Genomic DNA, 20883 nt, shown 5'->3' on the forward strand with positions numbered 1-20883 from the left:
GGAGCTTAGGTCCTTATTGCAAATTGCAAAATGCTAATAAATACGGTGCCAGGACTCTGATTGGGCAATTGTTGCTGAAAGGTGATTGGCAGCAAGCACTGTTTTGCTTCTGTTGATCCTCATTCCAGAGTAAGTAAATTACACTTGATTGCATACAATGTTATTTTCATTAATATAACTGATGTTGCCTGAGATGGCAATGGTCTGATCTCATTGAGATTTCACAAAGTAAGATTTTTGGCAGTTTTTTCTGACTGTCCTTCATTCTAGTGATCTTATTGCTAAGACCTGCTAGAGCAGAATTCTAGTTATTTCAAGAATTCTATATTTATTTTGCTATTTTTTTAAATGTTCCTTTTTTTCCTTTTGCCATTTAATTCAATTCACAGAGCACTTCACAGATAAATAAAAATGTAAAAAGGAGATGAGTCAAACTTTTCTAGTAAAGTAGAAATTTCAGATTTCAGTCTTATTTTCTTTATGATTTAAGTGAGATAAAAGAAATGATAAATTATTTGATGCAATCAATAAACTTAATGCTATTGTCTTTTCCTGAGAACATTGTCATGTAAATTTTATAGGATAATTTTATAGGATAATTTCTTAAGATACTGTTTTATAACAATTTCTTGTCCTAACTAACCTCTAGATAAAACAATGAATAGATACATAAAAAATAAATAAATAAATAAATAAATAAATAAATAAGGTACTGTGAATGAAATATGTTGCCTATCATATGCAGCCATCAAGCCACTATACCCACCAGGCAGGTGAGCCTTGAGGGAATTCAGGAAGGAGAAAAAGGGGCTGCCCTCTGCCAAGCCATCAGTCACTGCAGCCACCCACAACTGTACATCCTGAGGGGATTCAGGATGGGAAAGAACAGGATACTAGCCCTACATAGTTAAGGTGCATATTAAAGGAATGATTGCAATGAGCCCGTATTTTGCATCTTCCCATACATAGAAAAGTACTATATTCATTAACTTGAGATATCTATTTTTCTTTAATTAGCAGTAAACTTTTGATGTTTTGACTACCTGGTCTTTGTTGCAAAAACTCCTATATATCCTGGCTTCTCCCTTACCTCTTTGGAGTATCTGAGAGATGGCATTCAGGCTTAAGTCCTCAGTTTTATCTGCTAAACAAAACATAATTCTCAACTTTTATGTTGTGCATTTTTTTCAGTTGACAGTATAAAGTATATGAGGCATCTTTGGGGACTTGTAAAATTGAATAAAATTCTAATGTCTATGAGCTTGCAAAATATAATTTTTCTATTGTGAAGATGTTATGGACTGAATTATGTTCCCCCAAAATTCTTATGTTGAGTCCCTAACCTCCAATGTGACTATTTTTGGAGATAAGGCCTCTAAGAGATAATTAAGGTTAAATGAGGTAACAATGGTAGGGTCCTATTCTCATAGGATGGGTGGTTTTATAAGAAGAGGAAGAGAGAGATATCTTTTTCTTTCTTCCAGCAAACCAAGAAAGCAGCCACCAGCAAGCCAGAAAATGTTCTCACCAGAACCCAACCATGCTGGCACCCAGATTTCAGATTACTAGCCTCCAAAACTGTGAGAAAATAAATTTCTGTAGTTTAAGCTACCTAATCTATGGTACTTTGTTATGGCAGCCGGAGTAAGCTACAATGCAAGGTATTAACAAAACATTTTTACTTTTATCAACTATGGTGCAGAGATGTATAAAATTAAGAGATTATTTCTTAGAACGCTGTAGTTCAAGTTCCAATACAAATAGAATATACCAAATGACAAGTGATGCTGAAGATTCTCAGAAAGATGTGATGTTAACAATAGATAGCTATGTTGAAACCTACTGACTCATGCTCCTACACCTTATTTGGGGACAAGTTAATCCATTACCTTGAAATTATTTACTGGAGACTAAAAATGACAAGGCAACATCATTGCCTGCCAAATGTTGACAATATAAATATGAAATTATATGTATGCTTAATTATACACAAAAATGCATGGTGAGCTGTGAGAGTAGGACAAAGTCTGAGCTGGGCAGTTGTTGGAGAGATTAGGCTGTTATGTGGCAGGACATGGTTCATAGATTCTCCTTAAAAAAGTGGTAGTTAAACTGTAAATACATATGGATTCCACAGAGGCTGCATGTAGTGTATAATGCTTTCAGTCACAATTTCAAAACATCAACAAAATAAATGTTGAGATTTTGGTCTTTTTCAATACCATGACTTTTTTTTAAGGTTCAGAGACAGAAAGTTTTATTTTCTTATTTTTGCACTTGTGAGATTTTCTTTCTTGGTGTTAAAATTTACTTTCATATATAGTGATCAAGAAATAACAAGACATGAAATATAGAAATTACACATTTTATTATTTTCTCTCTTGCTCCTTAATCTACTGAAAGTAATTTCATAAACCAACACTTCTAGGCAACATTTTTTTTCTTTTGTTGGTTTTTGTTTGTTTAGGCAACAAAGACTCCATCTTTAGTAACAAGACTTCACTTGAAGTGTGAAGGAAAGCACGTACCACAGAGGATCCCAAGCTCAGAAATCTGTCCTACACACTTCATTGGTAAGTGCTTGCACATTGCAGCTATCATTTGATTCAATGTTGCTATTATGGTCTCTAGAAAGTTCTCTCTTTTTTCATTTACCTTCATTTTATGCTCAGTTTTACATAATTTAAGTATTTGGGGATGTAATGGCCAATGGAATTCCAAATAAGCTTTGAAAATCTTTCTCTCAGTTCCTTCTTTAATGGATTAATCTCAGGCATTTTTTCTGGAACAGCCACTTAAAAGTCTGCATGAATTTCATAATCCAAACTCTTCTGAAACAGATTCATTTCTTCTGCAAATGCAGCTGCATTTCCTTCTGCTATTTTAAGCTTTGATGCATCCCTTGTAAATAAAGCAACTTTATTGAAACAAATGGGTATAGAAAACTAAGAACAATGGCAAATGACTCCACTTTTTTTCTTTTCCCCGTGTGCTGTATCCAGTATCAAATTAAGATAAACACCTTGCTTTGGATTAATATAGTCCAGACTTTGAAATTTCTTAAGTATATGAGTAGGTTTATTAACCTTGTATTTTGCTGTGGGTACAAGTATTTTAAATACACATCCTCAGGATTTCTTTTCATATAGTGCTATGACTTTTTTTTTTAATCTCTTTTCTTTTTCATCTAATGCTTTTCCTTTGACACCCTTTTTTGGGAGGGGGCAGCAGCAAAATGTCTGTTGAGCACTTGAATGTTTACAGAAGAATGATAAAAAGACAACTAATAAACCGTCTTGGAAAAGACTATACCTTTGATGATGTATCAAGACTCTACGGAAGTGTTTTAGGGACACCATCATGTTAACCATTTTGAATTATGTTGACCCATATAACCTTTTTACTTTCAAATTTGCCAAAGCAAAGATCTCTTTATTGTAGATTCCAATTTTAACTTATAGGGATTTTTATTATTATTATAGGGATATAGCTATATGAAAAACTACAAGTTAAAAACAGTCTATGTTCTTCTCTCTGTATTGATGAAATAGATCGAGGTTGTGGCTGATTTGATGAATTTTGCATTTCTTAATCATTCTAATAATTTCTATCAGAAATGACACCGTATTTCTCAGTTCTCTAGTCATCTCTAGAAGCACATCTTTAAGGAGCTTTTGAGGCTAAAAGAAAGTGTGGTTAATATTACTTACTCTGCTAGTGTTCTCTCTATTAGAAACACTATGTAGACATTTAAACTCTACTTGATAACAGAAAAATAATTAGACTTCATTCTCACATTGCCATGGAATGGCGTTTTCTTTTATTTTACATGCTACACTTGCTACTGTAATTTTTCTCAAACCTCTTGTTCTATGAGTTTGATATGGTACATTTTAATAAGCAAGGAATTGATTAATGTTATGACAAGAGGATGGTGAGAGGAGTGCACTAAAGGGAAATGTAACATTTAATTGAATAGTATGTATTATTGGAAAGTAATCTGGTACCCGATGTGTTTAAAATTTAAGTAAATATATAGATATAGACGTATTCAAATTTGTTGTTGTCTTTGGAGAAGAATGAAACCATACAGCTGTTTCCTGGCTAGGAAATACACACACACACTCACACATACTCTCTTTAAAGGATTTACTGGTTTCATTCAGCACTAAAATTAAAATTTCATTCTTTTCTCCTGATTTTATTTGATAAATTGCTCCACAAATCCCCTTAAGTCTATCCTTTCTACTCTTTTAACTTATAATGGATTTATAATGATCAGCTTGCAGAGGGTCTTTCTCTTTGAAGACAAAGAACTTCATGGCTCGTATGAACAATTAAATTCTTAGTTGTCCCAAATCGGTTTCACATTTTGACTTTTGCACTTATATATTAAAAGTCATCTTGCTTCCTATAAATATATTCTAATTTTTTGTTTCTCCTTTCTATGTTATATACCCATTGTCTCCATTTAAGTTCAGAATTTACATTCATTGTCCATACTAATACTGCTTCTGGTCATAGGGATATGTCATATCAGTGGAACTTCCCACCGTAATAACAAGAGCATGAATTCTGTGCCATATCTCTAAGGAGAATTAACTCAGTAGCACACTAGGAATGTGAAATTACTTAAATTGTTAAAATAAGATTTGGTAATTTGTCTTTTCCCCATTAAGCTTAATGCATTTGGGTATCTGATGATTAGAATGAGGAGGGGAACACAGGCTGTATTGGTTAAGGCCCACGAAGAAATCTGCACTCCAGTCATTAATATCAAACCACTAGTGACTAAGTATTCAGCACATACATAACTATTACTCTCAGCTGAAAGGGTAGAGATGGTCCCCAGAGCTGCCTCTTTATATGGTTTTCACAGCACCAGAAATGCCTTAACCTGTAAAACACCTTTTCTTCTAGACAGAAATATCTCTTAAATCCACCTATCAGATTTCTAGTCTGCATTTCATTAAGCCTATTTCTAATACAGTTTTAGAGGTTTTAGTGAGGTCTCTTGGCTTGAAAGACTTAAGCAAAAAAGTCACTTTATCCAGGGAGATTCTTTTACTTTTCTTGGTTCAGTTACAGAACATATGATTTCATAGACAGGTATTTTTTATTCCAACCTAAGGGTTATAATTCTCCTTTTTATTTTATAAATAAGGGAACTCTCAATGAGAAAGCTACCTTCTCCATAGTAGAAGTGCCCTTGAAACAACAACATGGACCATCCTCCATTATTTGCTTTTACTCTCCTAAAGCAAGGTTTCTCAACATTTGTTGTCAACATCTTGGACTATAGAATTTTGTTGCTGTTGTGGAGGTTGTCCTGTGCACTGTAGGAGGTTTAGCAGTATCCCTGGCCTCTACCCACTAGAATCCAGTAGCACCTTCATACCCCCAGTGATAACAACCAAGAATGGTTTCAGACATTCCCCGTTGCCACTATTATTGCATCTGCTAAAGTCACATCTTTGTTGTGTCAAATAGATTATCTTTTCTTCCCAATTCACATGCTTTCCTTTAGGACACTGATTTTTAAGCATCAGTTCTGCTATGGCCTGAATGTTTGTCTCCCCCAGATTCACAGATTGAAACCCTAATGCCTAATGTCATGGCATCAGGAGGTGAAACCTTTGGAAAGTGATTAGGTCATGAGGGTTCTGCCCTCATAAATGAGATTACAAAAGGCCTGAGAGAGCTCCCTAGACCATTTACCATATGAATATACAACAAGAAAATTGCAACCTGGACAGAAGCCCTCACCAGACCATGGTGGAATCCTACTCTTAGACTTCTAGTCTCCAGAACTGGGAGAAATAAATTTCTGTTGTTTGTACGTGTCCCAGGCTGTGGCATTTTGTTATACCACAGATGGACTAAGCCACATCCCTATCCCTGGAAATAATTTAAGTATTCATGAGGGCTATCCCTTTGATTTTTTTGGTGTGTTTTTTGGGTTTGTGTTGTTTTCTTTGTTTACATTTTTTTCTTTAGCTTAGTTTTCTTTTAGGGTTGGTGTAGGGCAGGCAGAAGAGAGGAAGGAATAAGAAGTGTAAATAATGGAAACCCAAGAAATTCTCAGTGGCAAACTCCACTCCATACTTGATTCAATTGTCAAAATTTTCATAGAGACTAAAAGCAATTAATTTGAATGACTAGCACATTGTCAAAGGAGACAGTAGGTTTAAAAACTTGTTATACCTCTGAGCACATTTTAAAAATGAAGGAAAACAGTCACATTAACTCTGCTTTGCTATTCATTAACCACAAAGAAAGAAAAATGGGTAAACCAAGCACAGGGCCAGAGAAATTGGTCTGCTTATAAAAATAAACCAGGGATTCTTGTCAACTCAATTTTCTATCTTCAAATTTATGCTCTTATATTTTAGTTAGAATCACTCCATACATTCAGCTGCCATTTATTTCTTACTGAAACTATTGAATAGCCTTGGGCACTTCTTAGTGATTAAACGAGAAAATAGAGCCCCTATTTGTTGCGGTATGAAAAGCTTTAATAGAGGAAAAGAGAGGGACACACAGTCATTAGCGGAGCAAGGGTCTTAAAGTCAAAATGGTGTTTTTAGATTGTAGCACTAAAGGGATGAGGCTTACAAACTCTACGAGATGGTACTGCGAAACTGAGAAACAGCTGGGTATTTCCCACTGATGATCTCAGCATGCAACACTGACATGGATGACTTAAGATAAGTTTATTCTGTTTTTAAAGTAGTGAGAGGGGTAAGTAAATAGATACTGCAAGGAATTTTCATATAGAAGTTCATAAGCTACTTCAATAATCAGGCTCTTGATTTCCTGTGATACAGAAGATGATAATATCAGATTATCCTATGCTCATTTTAGCTTCTCATTCATCACAAAAATTCCCTGGGCTTTGATTTTCATCTGTGATGATAAGAATGTTTCTTTCCTCCTGGTAGAGGGAAGACATATTTCACAAGAGAGTGTTGTCTTCTGCTTTCAGAAAGGAAAGGGGAGATCAAAGCACTCTTCTTTTATCTGCAGTTTTTCATGTATCTTTAGCTAAAAATAATCTTTATGCCAAAGTAGCATTTCTGAAGGTGGCATATTCTGCTGCCCCTCATTCGCCTCCCACTTTGAAACTTCCCCAAATGTTTCATAGTCTGGAGACTGAGTTGGTGGATAGCTCTATATCTCACTGAAATAGTCTATTAGTCTTGAGAATAGGTCAGTTGAGTTAAACAGTTGTATCTTATTTCGGGGGTCAGTGCTGTAAGTAGAAGTGGGGTGGAGGGCATCTAAATTAGGCCTTTTTATGGTGCTGGCAATCAGGCATTTAATGAGGGATATGTCTATGGAAACAAAAGGAAATCAAAGTTAATGGTTGGAACAAACTATAAACCCAGTCTTTAGTTCAGAGGGCACTCAGTCTAGAAAATTTTTCTATGTGGGACTCAAAGTATCATTCGATGGTGGATTGAGGATAGTAGTGGCAACTTGATGAATTTCCTGGTTTACACATCAAATGTCTCTGGTAATGGCATCTGGTATTCTGGTGAATTCTATGAATGACTCATAAAGAGCAGGCATTGAATTTGCCCATACATTGGCTGTTGGGGTGAGTTTCCTAACGCTTATATCAAGTCATCCAGTTTTTCTTGCCAGGTTTTGAAAAAAGTTCTTAGCAATTTCAAATCAGAAGTGTGGGGGAAATTGTCTACTATTCCTGACAAATGTGTAGTTCCTGTGTATAATTTTACAAGTGATGCATATTGACTAAAGGGAGACTTTGAGGCAGAGGAAAAAGGTATGGCAGGTGACAAATGGTTCTGGCGCTATTAAATTTGATATCATATGTGAAGTTGCCATTTGGGGACTCATAAAACAATTGCAGAGATGTCTGAATATTCTACATGAGCAAAAACTTTTTGGTGATGATGTAAAAGTGGCTGTCTGCTCATAGGAACACCCACACATTCAAGAAAGGATATTGAGATGTCTTATTCAAACAAGTTCATACTATAATAAAGTGCTGGTAATTACTAAAGAGAAAATAACTTTTTTATGATTTACTTGTAGATAAAATTGAAAGCAGCAGATAAAAATATTTACGAATTACATGTGGATTTCATCCTCACATCCATTCTGTATATATTATCCTTAAGATAACTTTTCTGTGGTTATATATATATATACACACATATTTATATTAAAAATGCAATCATGATATATGCATTTGCATGTCTGTAATATACAAATTACATACAGATGATGTATATAATTTCATGATTGTAATACCTTCAGAAAAATGAAAATGTTACAAATTTTGTGTGTATGTATGTAATATAAACAGAATCAAATATTTGATTTGAAATGAGATATTAAATCTATGTACATTAGCATTTTATATCTTTATTTCTTAATAGATTTTTATAAGAATCTCTACAAATGAATAATATTCCATGATAACTGGGTACACTTTAAAAATCAATTTATTTTACCACATTTAATTCTCTTTAGTATAAATATTTGATTCTTCTTGCAATTGGTACTAAATTTAACTTTAATGCAAAACATTTAAAAATGAAATATGTAGTATTATTTTTCATTGAGAGTAACATTATTATAAAGATTTGGGGAAAAATATGAATAGCCATACCCTACTCACCCCAACCAAAATATCTCTTTTTTTTAAATTATGAAATTTCAGAGCTTTAATGACGCTGCAGTCTTTATCACATTAGGGTAGACTTTCTTTGGCAATATTTTAGAGACCAATATTATTTTTAATAGACAAAAAATGAACAATAGTTATTATTTTGTCATAATGAAAATAAATTATATTAAGAATTTTACTCAGTCTTGTTTCCAACAAATATCACTAGGAAAACTCTGCATTTTAATGATTTTCAGAAGTTTTTTGTATTATTTAGTTCTCTACCTTGTTTCAAAGCACTCAAAATGTTAATTAATACCCTCTTTAAAATATTCTTTGTTGTCAATATTTCTATTGAACTCTAGTTTTTTAATGGCTTTTTTAAGCTGTTGACAGTGTCAATAAGCCCACTAGAATAATTCTCTATATAAATTTAAAATCTTAGTTTCCACTTTGATGAATCTCTACTTATTTAAATAAGTAGAATAATTCTATGTAATGTTCTACAAGTCTATTTATTTATTTTGGAGAAAAAAATGAAATGCATTTTTTAAATGGTCACTTGGCATGAAGATCAGTGGTGATACATTTCAAAGTATTGTAAAATGAACTTTACAGCTCAGAATTTTTATACTATGTGGTCAATTTTTTGAAGGTCTACTTTGAAAGAACATCAAAAGTTATTCCCAAAATATATTTCTAGGCAAGCAAAATTTTTCTATAACTCCTAAACAATATTCGTTTAACAAATTATTAAAGCCATATATGTATATATAAGCATATTTATTGTATATATATAGACATATTATATGTAAGTCATACATGTAGTAATTTTATTGATTACATGCATTTTACTATCAGGTTAGACAATTTTTGACTTCACTTTTTGCTTTATCTTTATATCATGTATATTTATTATATATCATATATGAACACATGCATACATTTTCCTTCCGCTATAATCCTGAAATGCAATAGCCTCTTAATAAATGACAGAATGAATTGTTCAATGCCAGATTTTACATTAAATATCTAGAACAGTGGGGTTGTGATTATATGTTATTTATAAACTTTGATAAAATCATATTTTAAAACTTAAGGATATTGACAATGAGAAAGAACAATAACACCTGTAGATATTCTAAATAATACTAGGAAAAATATAAAATTGAAGTCACAAAATCCTGAGTTTGATTCCCATTAGGTTTGTGTTCTGACCCCTGTGATATTTTCTATCATGTCCATACTTCAAGAGACATTTTGAAAAAGATATACCAGTGGTAGAGTATCATTCGTCTTAGATTGCTTAGATTGCAATGCAGATTAGACATTTTAATGTAGTATTTAAAACATTTATTCTAGTGTTTCCTATGTGGTAAGATCTGAATTTATTTTAATACATAGATGCAATTATATGCATATTTGCCATATATTTATACATAAATTCTTTAAACAAAGCCTAATACAGGTAGTATCACTCGTATGTATGAAAAGACTGACAAAGTCACCCCATGTCTTTCGTTATAGACACATCAACATGTACTGGCCTGTAATGTCTGTATGGTTTTTCTGTTAAGGAACTGAAACAGTTTTCCATTCTTTCTTAGGAAGAGGATGACAAGTGATGCTTGCTGATTACAAATAACTCAGGATAAATCGAGAGATAAATACAGAAAATTCATATTATTTTCATGTTTTGCAGAATGTTTATATTGTTGAATTTTCAGATAAAACAGACTTTTCTGTCTATCCAGGATATTCTCATATATTTTCTATTTTATAGTACATGTAAAATTGTATTAAAAAGTTATTTAGGATTTCATTTGCCTCCAATTCTACAACTTTGAATGGTTTCAAGATTTCGACATACTAACAAGGTTATTACCCCATCCAGGTTCAACATTTGCCTTGGAGCCATGTGGTAATGATGCATCTTTGCTGAAAGGGTAAAACAGGTGTGTTTTCAGGGGACCCATAATGGTGAGTTTGGATTTTTCTCACATCCCAACCACCAACTTTTAGTGAAAATCATTAAATCAGAAAAGGGAGAGGGAGCGAGAAAGAGAGAGGGAGAGAGAGAGAGACTTTGACTTTTTTTCCCCCAAGATATGCATTTATCTAATTAGTTCAGTCTCATCCCTTTTCTTTTATGACCTAATACCCTAGGAAATAATTGTTCTCAGGTATCTATTCTCCAACTGCACTAAGATTTTTCATTTTACAGTGTACTTCTTATATTACTATAATAATATATACCAATGACATTTCTGCTTTTAGTTTGTCATGATTGTTTTGCTGTAAATCAAAACAGCTCAATGATGACCCTCTTTTATTTTTTATTCACTAGTTGTTTTTCATAATGTATTAATCCTCGAAATAAAAATAAAATTAGGATCTCTGTAATTATAAACCCACTCCTTTTCTCCCCCCATTTCCTCGCCCCTATGTTTCCATCTTGACTGTCATATGCTTATCCAGTCAGTGTGACTGCAGATCCATGATGTGATCTTCACAACTGGGTCCTTAGAACTACAAAACATCCACAAGCTCTGATTAAAGTCCCAGGAACTTTTCATTAAAAAAACCCTGATACCCTTTACCTGGTGGGTAAGCATATAGTTCTGGCTTGGCCAGTTGTCACACAAAGCAGTTTGTTCTGCACAGTTACAGATGGTGTACAGTATTTCCTCATTAAACTTGGGAACAATTGTCTGTTGCGTATAAGAAGGCTCTTATGTATCTTCATTCTATACGATGGGGTGATGGTAAAGATATTCTAAATTTCTTGAGCAGGAAATGTAACCTCCTGACTGAAGACAGAACTGGAAATATATCCCCTTATGTGAAGTGCCATGACAATGCCTGTTAAACTTTAAAAGTTTCTGTTGATATCTGTTTGCCTCTATATCTCAGTATTTGCATAACTTATAGTACCATAGAACAGTCCATTTTGCTAAGGTTACTATTTTCTTGTGAAAACAAATCCTAGCATTTTAATTTTGACCATCATGTTAAAAATTAAGCAATACAGATGCAGTATTTCTCATAGTGTTTTACTTTCTTTATAAGCTATGGTCTTCACTTATATGTTTGGAATAGTGAAAATAAAATTTTCACGAATGTTGTTCATCTTACCTTTCTTTTTCCTTTGTACCCACACTTGGAAAAGGCAAGTTTTTTTTAAGAGCAGACATCCCTGAGGCAGACACTTGAATTACTAAAGAAATTGCATACCCAGGAAAACTAGTCTACACACACCCTTAATAGCTATAAAACAGAATTTGGAATAGAACTCTTTTTTTAATTTTTTTTTCTTTTTTTGATCTTCCAGAATTTGGGCTAAATCTAAAAGCAGAGGAGAAAGGAGACAAGTAGCTTCCATGCATGCATCCATATTATTAAACAAACAAACAAACAAAAAACAAAACAAAACACTACAATTAAGGTCTTATTAAGAAGTGATTACATTAGTCCCTTATGTTTAGCCTTTACAAAAAGAAAGCTAAATGTTCATTACAAAGAACAATATTAAGAAGAATGCTCCCATTTTTAGCCCTTGAGGCATGTTTTGGAGATATGAACAAGAAAATAGGAAGAGCATCTCTCTCTCTCTCTCCTTATCTGAAAGCTGCTGAGTTAAACATGACATGTGTTGTCTGTACTATTATAAGAACCCAGGCACTTAGCAGGGCACTTGAGAGATTTGGGAAACTATCATAAGTCTTCAAGAATTCAGGGGAAGTAGAGACTGGTGTCTGCTTTTCACCTTTTTCTACAAAGAGCTCACAACAAAGGACTCAAATTTCAGTCTATTCCCTGAGGGTTTACAGAAAACCAGGTAAAGGGCATTTCCTTTTCTCTAAGACCCCCTTACCTTTCCCCAAGCCTTGAGCATCCAGAGTAGCAGGATAGGAAGGAGAGAGGGTAAAGCAAAGGTGACCAGTGACCACATGTCCTTGACAACCTCCCTATCCAGGTTATGGGTCAGGCTTAACCTGGAGGATGGGAGAATTTACAATTGAATGCAAGATGTGTTGGTTTAGACTGGACTGTCTTTCACATACCTGAAGATGACACCTAACAAGCTAAAAGGTACTAGAAAACTAAGAAAACATGTAATGTGTGAGATCTATAGGTGAGGGCTGGGAAAAGGGAATTCTGATAAAAGGTGTAAAAATCATGGAGGAAGACAAACGATTGAAGACATAATTTACCAGATTGTCTGTTAGCACATTCCACGTATTCAATAAACAGACTCTGCCTATCAGTAGTTATATTTCAGGAAACCCCTCTATTCAGAACACAGTGAAGCAAAGGATTTAATAATATTCCTATGTTGAGCTTTGTCCCCCAAACAATCATTTAACCATCATTTTTTCCTTGTTGTCAATAATTCAATAGTCTAATATTGTTTGGGGAAATGGTTCACAGAAAGTCTTCTTGTAGACACAAATATAGATGTGCTATTATAATATAAGCCTCAAGCATTAGCTACAGAAAGTACTCTAAAAATATTAGTTTCATCCAAATAACCTTTCACACTGTCACAGAAGGTCTTGAATAACAACTACTAGACATCTAAATAACCAAAAACAACTATCATTACATCAAGGGAAGTCAGATGTAATAAGCTATCATAGGAAGGTTTAGTGCTCCCAAGAAGTTACTGTACATCTCAGTGAAGCTAGATGTCCCAGTGAACACATGCCATGGAGGGTGGTTGAAGAGGGAAGATTATTGGAAAAGAAAAAAATGGACAACAAACATTCAGAATGATTCAGATTTGATGATATTCTATTATGGTTTACATTTTTATATTTATTTTATTGAATCTCATATGATCATAAATATACATGCAGAAAAAAATCATTTGATGTATTTAACTAGACACATCTGATTAAAGGTTCTGTGAAACATAGAGAGGAATTTCTATAATCTATTGAACAATAAAAATAATAAACCAAAAGCATAATAGATATTATACTCAGCGGTATGTTGCCTACTATCATGACTTCTATCCAGCAGAAGTACCAGAAATAGTAACCAGTGTGTTAATATCAGGAAGTTAAAGAATAGGACATATGCTTTGCAAAGAAGAAAAGGAGACTGGCATTATCCAAAGTTAATGTACTAATGTAGTTATTATATTCATTATTATAATAAAAAGTTTATCAATGTTTTAAACAAAACCAGTGTAAAAAAGTGCACATTATATACTAACAATGAATACTTAAAATAGCCTTTTAAAATCATTCCATTTAAAATACCGATAGATTATGACATATTTAGAAATAAATCTAAAGTTGTTTAAAATCTTTAAGTTGAAAATTATGACTTTAAAGAAGTGTATAATACATACTTCCAATGATAATGATACCTACAAATTTAATGTCCAGAATACATACCAATTACAATGCATTGAGATTAAAAAAATCTGGAAAAAAAAAAGGCAAAACATATGAACTAGAATTTTATTAGCAAGGAACCATATTGTTTTTTGGAGAATACAAATTAAAAATCACAAAGATACAATTTTTCAGTCTTCAGATTGGCAAATGATAGCACGAAAAAAGAAAAAAAGAGAGAGAGAGAGGAAAGGAGAGGAGGAGGAGGAGAAAAAGAGGAGAAAAGAGGGGAAAAAAATGGTCATTAACCAGTATTTGTGAGTGTACAGATCTCTTACTTGGTACATCTTTTTAAAACTAGCATTACCTATTAAGGTAAAACATAACTATAGACTACTACCCAGAAATTTATTTGTTAGGCCTATGTCTTGAGAAACTCTTGCTCATTTACACAAAAATGCATTTTCAGTCCCTAAAAATTATTTGAATTTCTACATTGCGCAAGGCACTGATAGAGACATTGAAGATACAGCAGTGAACAAAACAAAGTTCTCTGCATTCATGAAGCCTACGTTCAAGTGGGAGGAGACAAATATTAAACCAAATAAGTAAAATAATTCTGATGTTGATAAGAAAAATAAAGCAGGCAAAGGTAATCAATAGTGGAAATTGATGAGACATTTTCTTTAGAAATGGCAATTTGAGAAAATATTTGAATGAGGCGAAGGAGGCAGCTATGTATGTCTGGGAAGGAGGATTCCAGACAGAGGAAACAGCATATGCAGCGTTCCCAGAACATGACTGCCTAGAGAGTTTGAGGAACAGCATTTCAGAAATGCTTATAGTGGCTGATTTTCTAAAAGTGAAATAACTCTAATTTGTATCAATGATAGAATAGATAAATTATGGTATATTTGTACAAAAGAATGTTATATGGCAATGAATGTAAATTAATAAACTTGATAATTATTAAAAATGTATTAAAGAGTCTGATTCCATTTTTGATATTTGACTGCTGACAGCTTCTCCCTCTTCCGGCTCCTCCCTCTCCCTTCTTGCCCAAATCTGAACAAACCAATAAAAAAGCCCAGGTTCCCCCTTCTTTGGTGCCAGGGGCAATCTCAAATTGTAATACTGTAATTTATAATAGGAAATATATATTTTGTTTTATTGCACGGAGCTCCTAAAACCCTTGGAATCTCCTGTGAGAAGAATAGCTAAGGTTCTTTTGTGATGTTAATGAAGCATCTTTTGGACCACACCTAAGGATTTGGGCTTGTTATCAGGAGGACCAATCAGGTGATTAGAGGATTGGAACTTTCAGTCCCACTCTCCTAACTTCTGGGGACAGGAGGGGCTGGAGGTTGAGTCAATTGCCAAGGCCAAGGATTCAATCAATCATGCTTATGTAATGAAGCCTCCATGAAAACAGAAAAGAATGGGGTTCAAAGAGCTTCCAGGTTGAGGAAGCAGAATGCTTCTAAGTGCCACCATGCCAGGCCCCCAATTCCACCAGGACAGAATCTCCTCTGTTCAGCACCTCACCCTGTATATCACTTCCTCTGGCTGTTGATTCACATCCTTTGATATTCTTTGTAATAAACCAGTAATCTAATGAGTAAACCATCTTCTTGAATTCTGTGAGCCACTCTAGCAAATGAATCACACTGAAGGAGGGGGTTGTGGGGGCCTCTGACTTATAGCTGGCTGGTCAGAAGCAAGGTCACAACCTAAACTGGTGATTGGCTCTGAATGGAAGCCTCGTGGAATTAAACCCTCAACCTGTGGAATCCGATGCTATTTCTGGGTAGATAGGATCAGAACTGAGTTGAATTGTAGCTAGTGTCTGAGAATTGCTTGGTGGTGGCTGGGGGCAGGGGGAAGGAGCACACACATGTTGAAAATGGTACTAGAACCTGCAAGTCCCAGATCAAGCATGGGGACACTCATTTGCCTCCTAGAGGCAAATCCAGCCTTCAACCACAATAACAGACAAAGCCAGTTCTCCCTCCTTGTTCTTTCAACATATTTCTGGACCCTCTCGGTAGCTGCCTTACTCTTTCATGAGGCCTTATTTGAGTATAAACCTTTTCAAAACCTCTTAGTCTAAGTGTGGCATCTCAACATCTGAAACAGATTTTGGATGAGGGAGTCCACCTTGCCTGTATGTAGCAATCACATGACAATTGCCACAGAGAGTCTCATGTAGATGATTACCACTACCACCACTACTAAGTGTCTCAAGCTTTGGCTTGCTAGCTGGCCATATTTCCTGCTGTCTAGAGCCATTTTTTGAGTTGTGTTGCATTTTGAGCTATGCTGCTTCGTGCTGAATTTGCTTAGTTCCATCAAGCTCCTGTTACAGATTTAGCTTATCTAAATCAGAAGTCTTGATACTGGCTTTTAAAGACAGCATTAAAGGATTAGGGCTTTCCTTACATTGACCCTGGGGTATGTGCCTCAGGTTGGATTTATTAATAACTCAGATTGAAACATTTCTTAATTCCATCATAAGCAGTGACTGAAACTGGGTTCAGGAGAAATACTCTTACCATGTGACTGTTGGATCGACATCTTAGCCAGGTTATGACTCAGCCAGGTTATGACTTCCCATATGGAAAGACTAACACGCTTGTATAGTCGCACCAGGTGGCAACTCGTTTGGAGGAAGAGTAGTCACTATGTGGTGTACTAATTTTTACATTCCTAAAAGCAGGTGGCTTGCTAGGACCCTAAAAAAATGCCTTTGCTGCTCTTGTTACCTATTTCTCCTTTATCAGAGGAAGATCGTGATCCTTGTGGTTACAGGAAAAAAATCCAAGGCACCATCATGGCAAAGCCAAGGTATGAATTCAAGCTTGACTTAAGCCCAAGTCCCTAAACTCAATAAAGCTGCCATTATTGTGGGGGAAGCTCTTAACCTTTATAATAATTACTTGAGATTCTCTGGAGGAAGAAAGATATACATATAAACAGAGTGAAGAGGAGGCATCTAAACCCCCTGCATTATATTCAAAACCGTTAAAAAAAACAAACAAACTAGATACAGGGGGAAGAAACAGAAAACTGAATCATATGTCTGCAATTTTCTAATTTCAATTCAAAATTTACTAAAAGAGTTTATATTAAAAAAATATAAAATGGCACTGATGGTTTGGGTGTCTCCGCAACATAGTTTGCAAGCATGGGCTGTGAATTAATTTTAACATGTGTTGAAATATACCAATTGCAAACCTTCAGGGCCTTAATCAATACTAGGGCACAAATTATATGAGTGAGTTAAAAATTATCCACACTCTGGCTGTAGAATTTATAGAAGTTTTAATATAACTGGGGTGTGGATAATTTTTGACTCACCCTCGTAGTTTATTCTGTAAATTCCAATAATTTTAAACAAAATATCCTCTTTAATCTGAGAGGAGTTACCAGAGATAAAATAGAGGAAAACAGGTATACTTCACCTTAACTATCAGAGCTCTTGTCTTGCCCAGACTCATCATAGTCATAAATATTCTGTCATAGACAGACACTCTGACTCAACAAGTAAAAAATTAAACAGTTATGCATAGTAACTAAATAGTAATAGATTAAATTAAATTGAACTAGAATTAAGAATTTACCCCTTATAATCACCTTGACAAAATGAGACCCCATGGACTTTACCTGTCCTCACCAGTTAAAATAATTAATATATCTCATTACAAATTAAAATAAGACTTCCAAGGATTGAGCTCAATTATATAAGACCTGTTTAGATATGGGGTGATCATTTCCACTGTTTCTCTACTTACCAGCCCAATATGGTCTGTTCTTAAACGTGGAAAGAATGGTACTTCATGGTAGATAGGTCCTCATACTCAATATTACTGAAATCACTGACTCCATTCAATCAGCAACTGGTGGATACCTTGCAGTCATAGATTAACTATATTCTGTTCAGGGCCTATTTCACCAGTCTTTTAAGTATAGTGTGCCTTCACCTTCAAAAATACATGGTACACCTTTATCTGGCAACCCATGGGGTATAATAGCCTTGCCATTGCACAATATTTGCAGGCAAGATCTCAACCGCATCCAAATTTCTTCAGATGTATCATTACCTACTTCTGTGAGTAGCTTCATTTGACATACAGAGTCAGGACATCCAAATACTCACAAAGAAGCTCTAAAAAAGAACAGGCCACAGCCCCACATAAAGTACTAGTTCCCACTACCTCAATAAATTTCTTGGCATCATTTGGTCAGTTGATGAGACATTTTATCCTTGACATTGTTAAGAAACAACTACTGAACCAGCACCAGCACACACAGTATTAAAATGACCTCAATATCTTTCAGGGCTTTTGGGGTTCCAAAAGAAATGTATTCCTAATTTAAAATTTTGCTAAAGCCCGTAAATGCTCTTATTCAAAATTTGACCCTCTTTGAATGGCCCTCCTTCCAAAAAAATCTCTAGAGTCTGTCCTAATTACAATATGATAGATACTCCAAATAGTGCCTCCCAGAGACTCCTTCACTTTACAAGATATAGGAAGTTCCTTTCTCACCTCCTACACTGCTTAAGCCACCTGCGATGGCCATAAAATATCCATGGGCTTCCTGATGCAAGAAACTGCTCTTCTTGGCTATGTGTTACCTGCCATTAGGGCAATAATTGCTAGACATACATGTGGGTCTTATTGAAATAGAAGCTTTCACAGACACTAAACATGGGACCTTCTATACCCAGCTGCCCATTATGACTTAGGTCATGAAAGAATTACTCCATAATCTTGGCCTCTTGCTACATGAAATCAGTGTTAATAGTATAGAACCAACACTGAGCCCTCCAGCATATCCATTACACAAGAGGGATGGCCTGTCCATCTTTAGTCCCTTTCAGATGCCATGATGATGGATGAAGTCATTCCTCTACCAAATCTCTTGGCTACATGAGAGTCCATTGGTATTAACTTACAGAACAGCAAAGAGAGTTCATAAAATTTATGAATGGTAGCACTGCCATTACATGTGCTAGAGCCCTAAAAGGAAAGTTGCTGCCATACTTAACCATGGCATTTCTGATTGAGAACAAGACAGATGGGTCAGCACAATTGGCCAAACTTTGGACAGACATTCTTAGTAATAGATGGCTTGAGCAACAACAGCCCCATGTGTACAATTTTACAGACTCTTGGATCATTTCCAATGGTATAGCCATCTGACCTGGCCAAGAGCCAAAAGAGCAATTCCATATCCAGGGCTGCCCCACCTGAAATAAAGAACACTGGAAATCTCTTACTTCCTAGATACACAAAATATAAAACACGGTCATAAATGTCTTTCCCTACACTAGAGCCACAATACAAAGTTTCATCAAGACACCGCTTAACTGCTTTGGAGTTCAAGATATCATTGATAATGACTAAGGCACACATTTGTTTTATTTTTCAACTTCTTATCTTTAGACAATCCCAAAATAAAGACCAATGGCTTCCTCCTTCAGCACCAATAAGAGATTCAAATCATGTAAGCTGCTGGTCTGAACATACATCCTCACCCCGGCCCCACCCCAAACATAATAATAACTAAAACCATTCTCTGCTCTTTGTATTCTCAAGTCATTTTCAGGCCTGCCTTGCTCTGCTCAGAAAGTCTCATTATGAGTAATAAACCTTTCAATAGTGTCTTGGGGGGTGTGTGTATGTATATGCATATGTGTGTGTGTGTGTGTGTGTGTAGTATACATATATTATGTACATATACAATATAAATATCATACATATTTCCATATACATGGAAATTTGTATATATGGAACAATTATAGATAAAAGTAATTGAAGTTAACATAAATTCAGAAGAGTGGCTATGTAGGCAATGGGGGTTGTATATGAATATAGAATATAGAGAATATATATATACAGAACATATAGAAAATAGTCAGTGGATTGGAAGTGTTATATGTCTTAAGCTAGGTGGTAGGAACATTGATAACCATTAGTTTTTCTCAAACTCTTCTCGTTAATTTTAATGTTTGCATTCAATTGTAGAATACAAATAGGTTAATATAATTAAAATTCTCACAATAGGAACAATGAAAATGAAAAACAGAATTTGAAGCAAGGACAAATTTCATGCATTTGAAAGGAAATTGGAAGGGTTTAAATATTTTGTAATTGTACATAAACAATAAAGAGATTCCATAGCAATAAGATAATGTCTAATGGATAAACATCAACATTGGATTGAATTTGAATTATTCTCCTCTGTTTCTCACAAGGCAATATTAAATTCAACACCAAAAAAGTTAAAAATTAAGGCAAATTAAGTTATTTTCATGTGACTCAAGAAAAAAATAATTTAATAAAACACTGAGGGTCTGCATTTTCATTTTGCTTAATACAGATTAAAATTTTTGTAAACTGTAAAATTATGATTGAATATCACTAACATATTATGGGCTTAATATCTTCAAGAATTAGATTTAAAGTCAGGGTTCATAGGTAAGATAGTTGCTGTGTTAAATAATTTCTATGCCCCTCTGTTTCTCCATCCATAAAACCAGGGTAATAAAAACCTTTGTAAGAGGTTTGCTGTAAGGAATAGAAGATAATAAAAGTGAAAATGATTTTCACAGTGTCTGACTTACATAAGGCATTCTATAAAGTTTTGACATGATTTAAGAATGCTATTAAAATAAGAAAATATTTTAAATATATATGTGTGCTTCATTGCTCCCTAATGAAACAGCGTAGAAATGGTTCCTGCCTCTTGAACACTGACGTAAATCTAGACTAGTAATTAAGTGGCCACAGATTTAGGGACAATCCGAAGAGGCAGCATGATGAGTTTGGTAAGCCAGGAATCAGTGAACATTCAGGGACCAAAACATTAGAATTTCAGTATTCATGCAGTTCTCAG

At 34.6% G+C, this 20883-nt stretch overlaps 1 pseudogene; it reads right to left on the reverse strand.

The window, feature by feature from the left end:
* Positions 1-2408: 2408 nt before the first annotated feature.
* On the reverse strand, positions 2409-3145 carry LOC130829884 (39S ribosomal protein L1, mitochondrial-like; annotated as a pseudogene).
* Positions 3146-20883: the final 17738 nt, after the last annotated feature.

This window comes from Hippopotamus amphibius, chromosome 10 (genome assembly GCF_030028045.1).
Source record: "Hippopotamus amphibius kiboko isolate mHipAmp2 chromosome 10, mHipAmp2.hap2, whole genome shotgun sequence".
Taxonomy (NCBI): Eukaryota; Metazoa; Chordata; class Mammalia; order Artiodactyla; family Hippopotamidae; genus Hippopotamus; species Hippopotamus amphibius.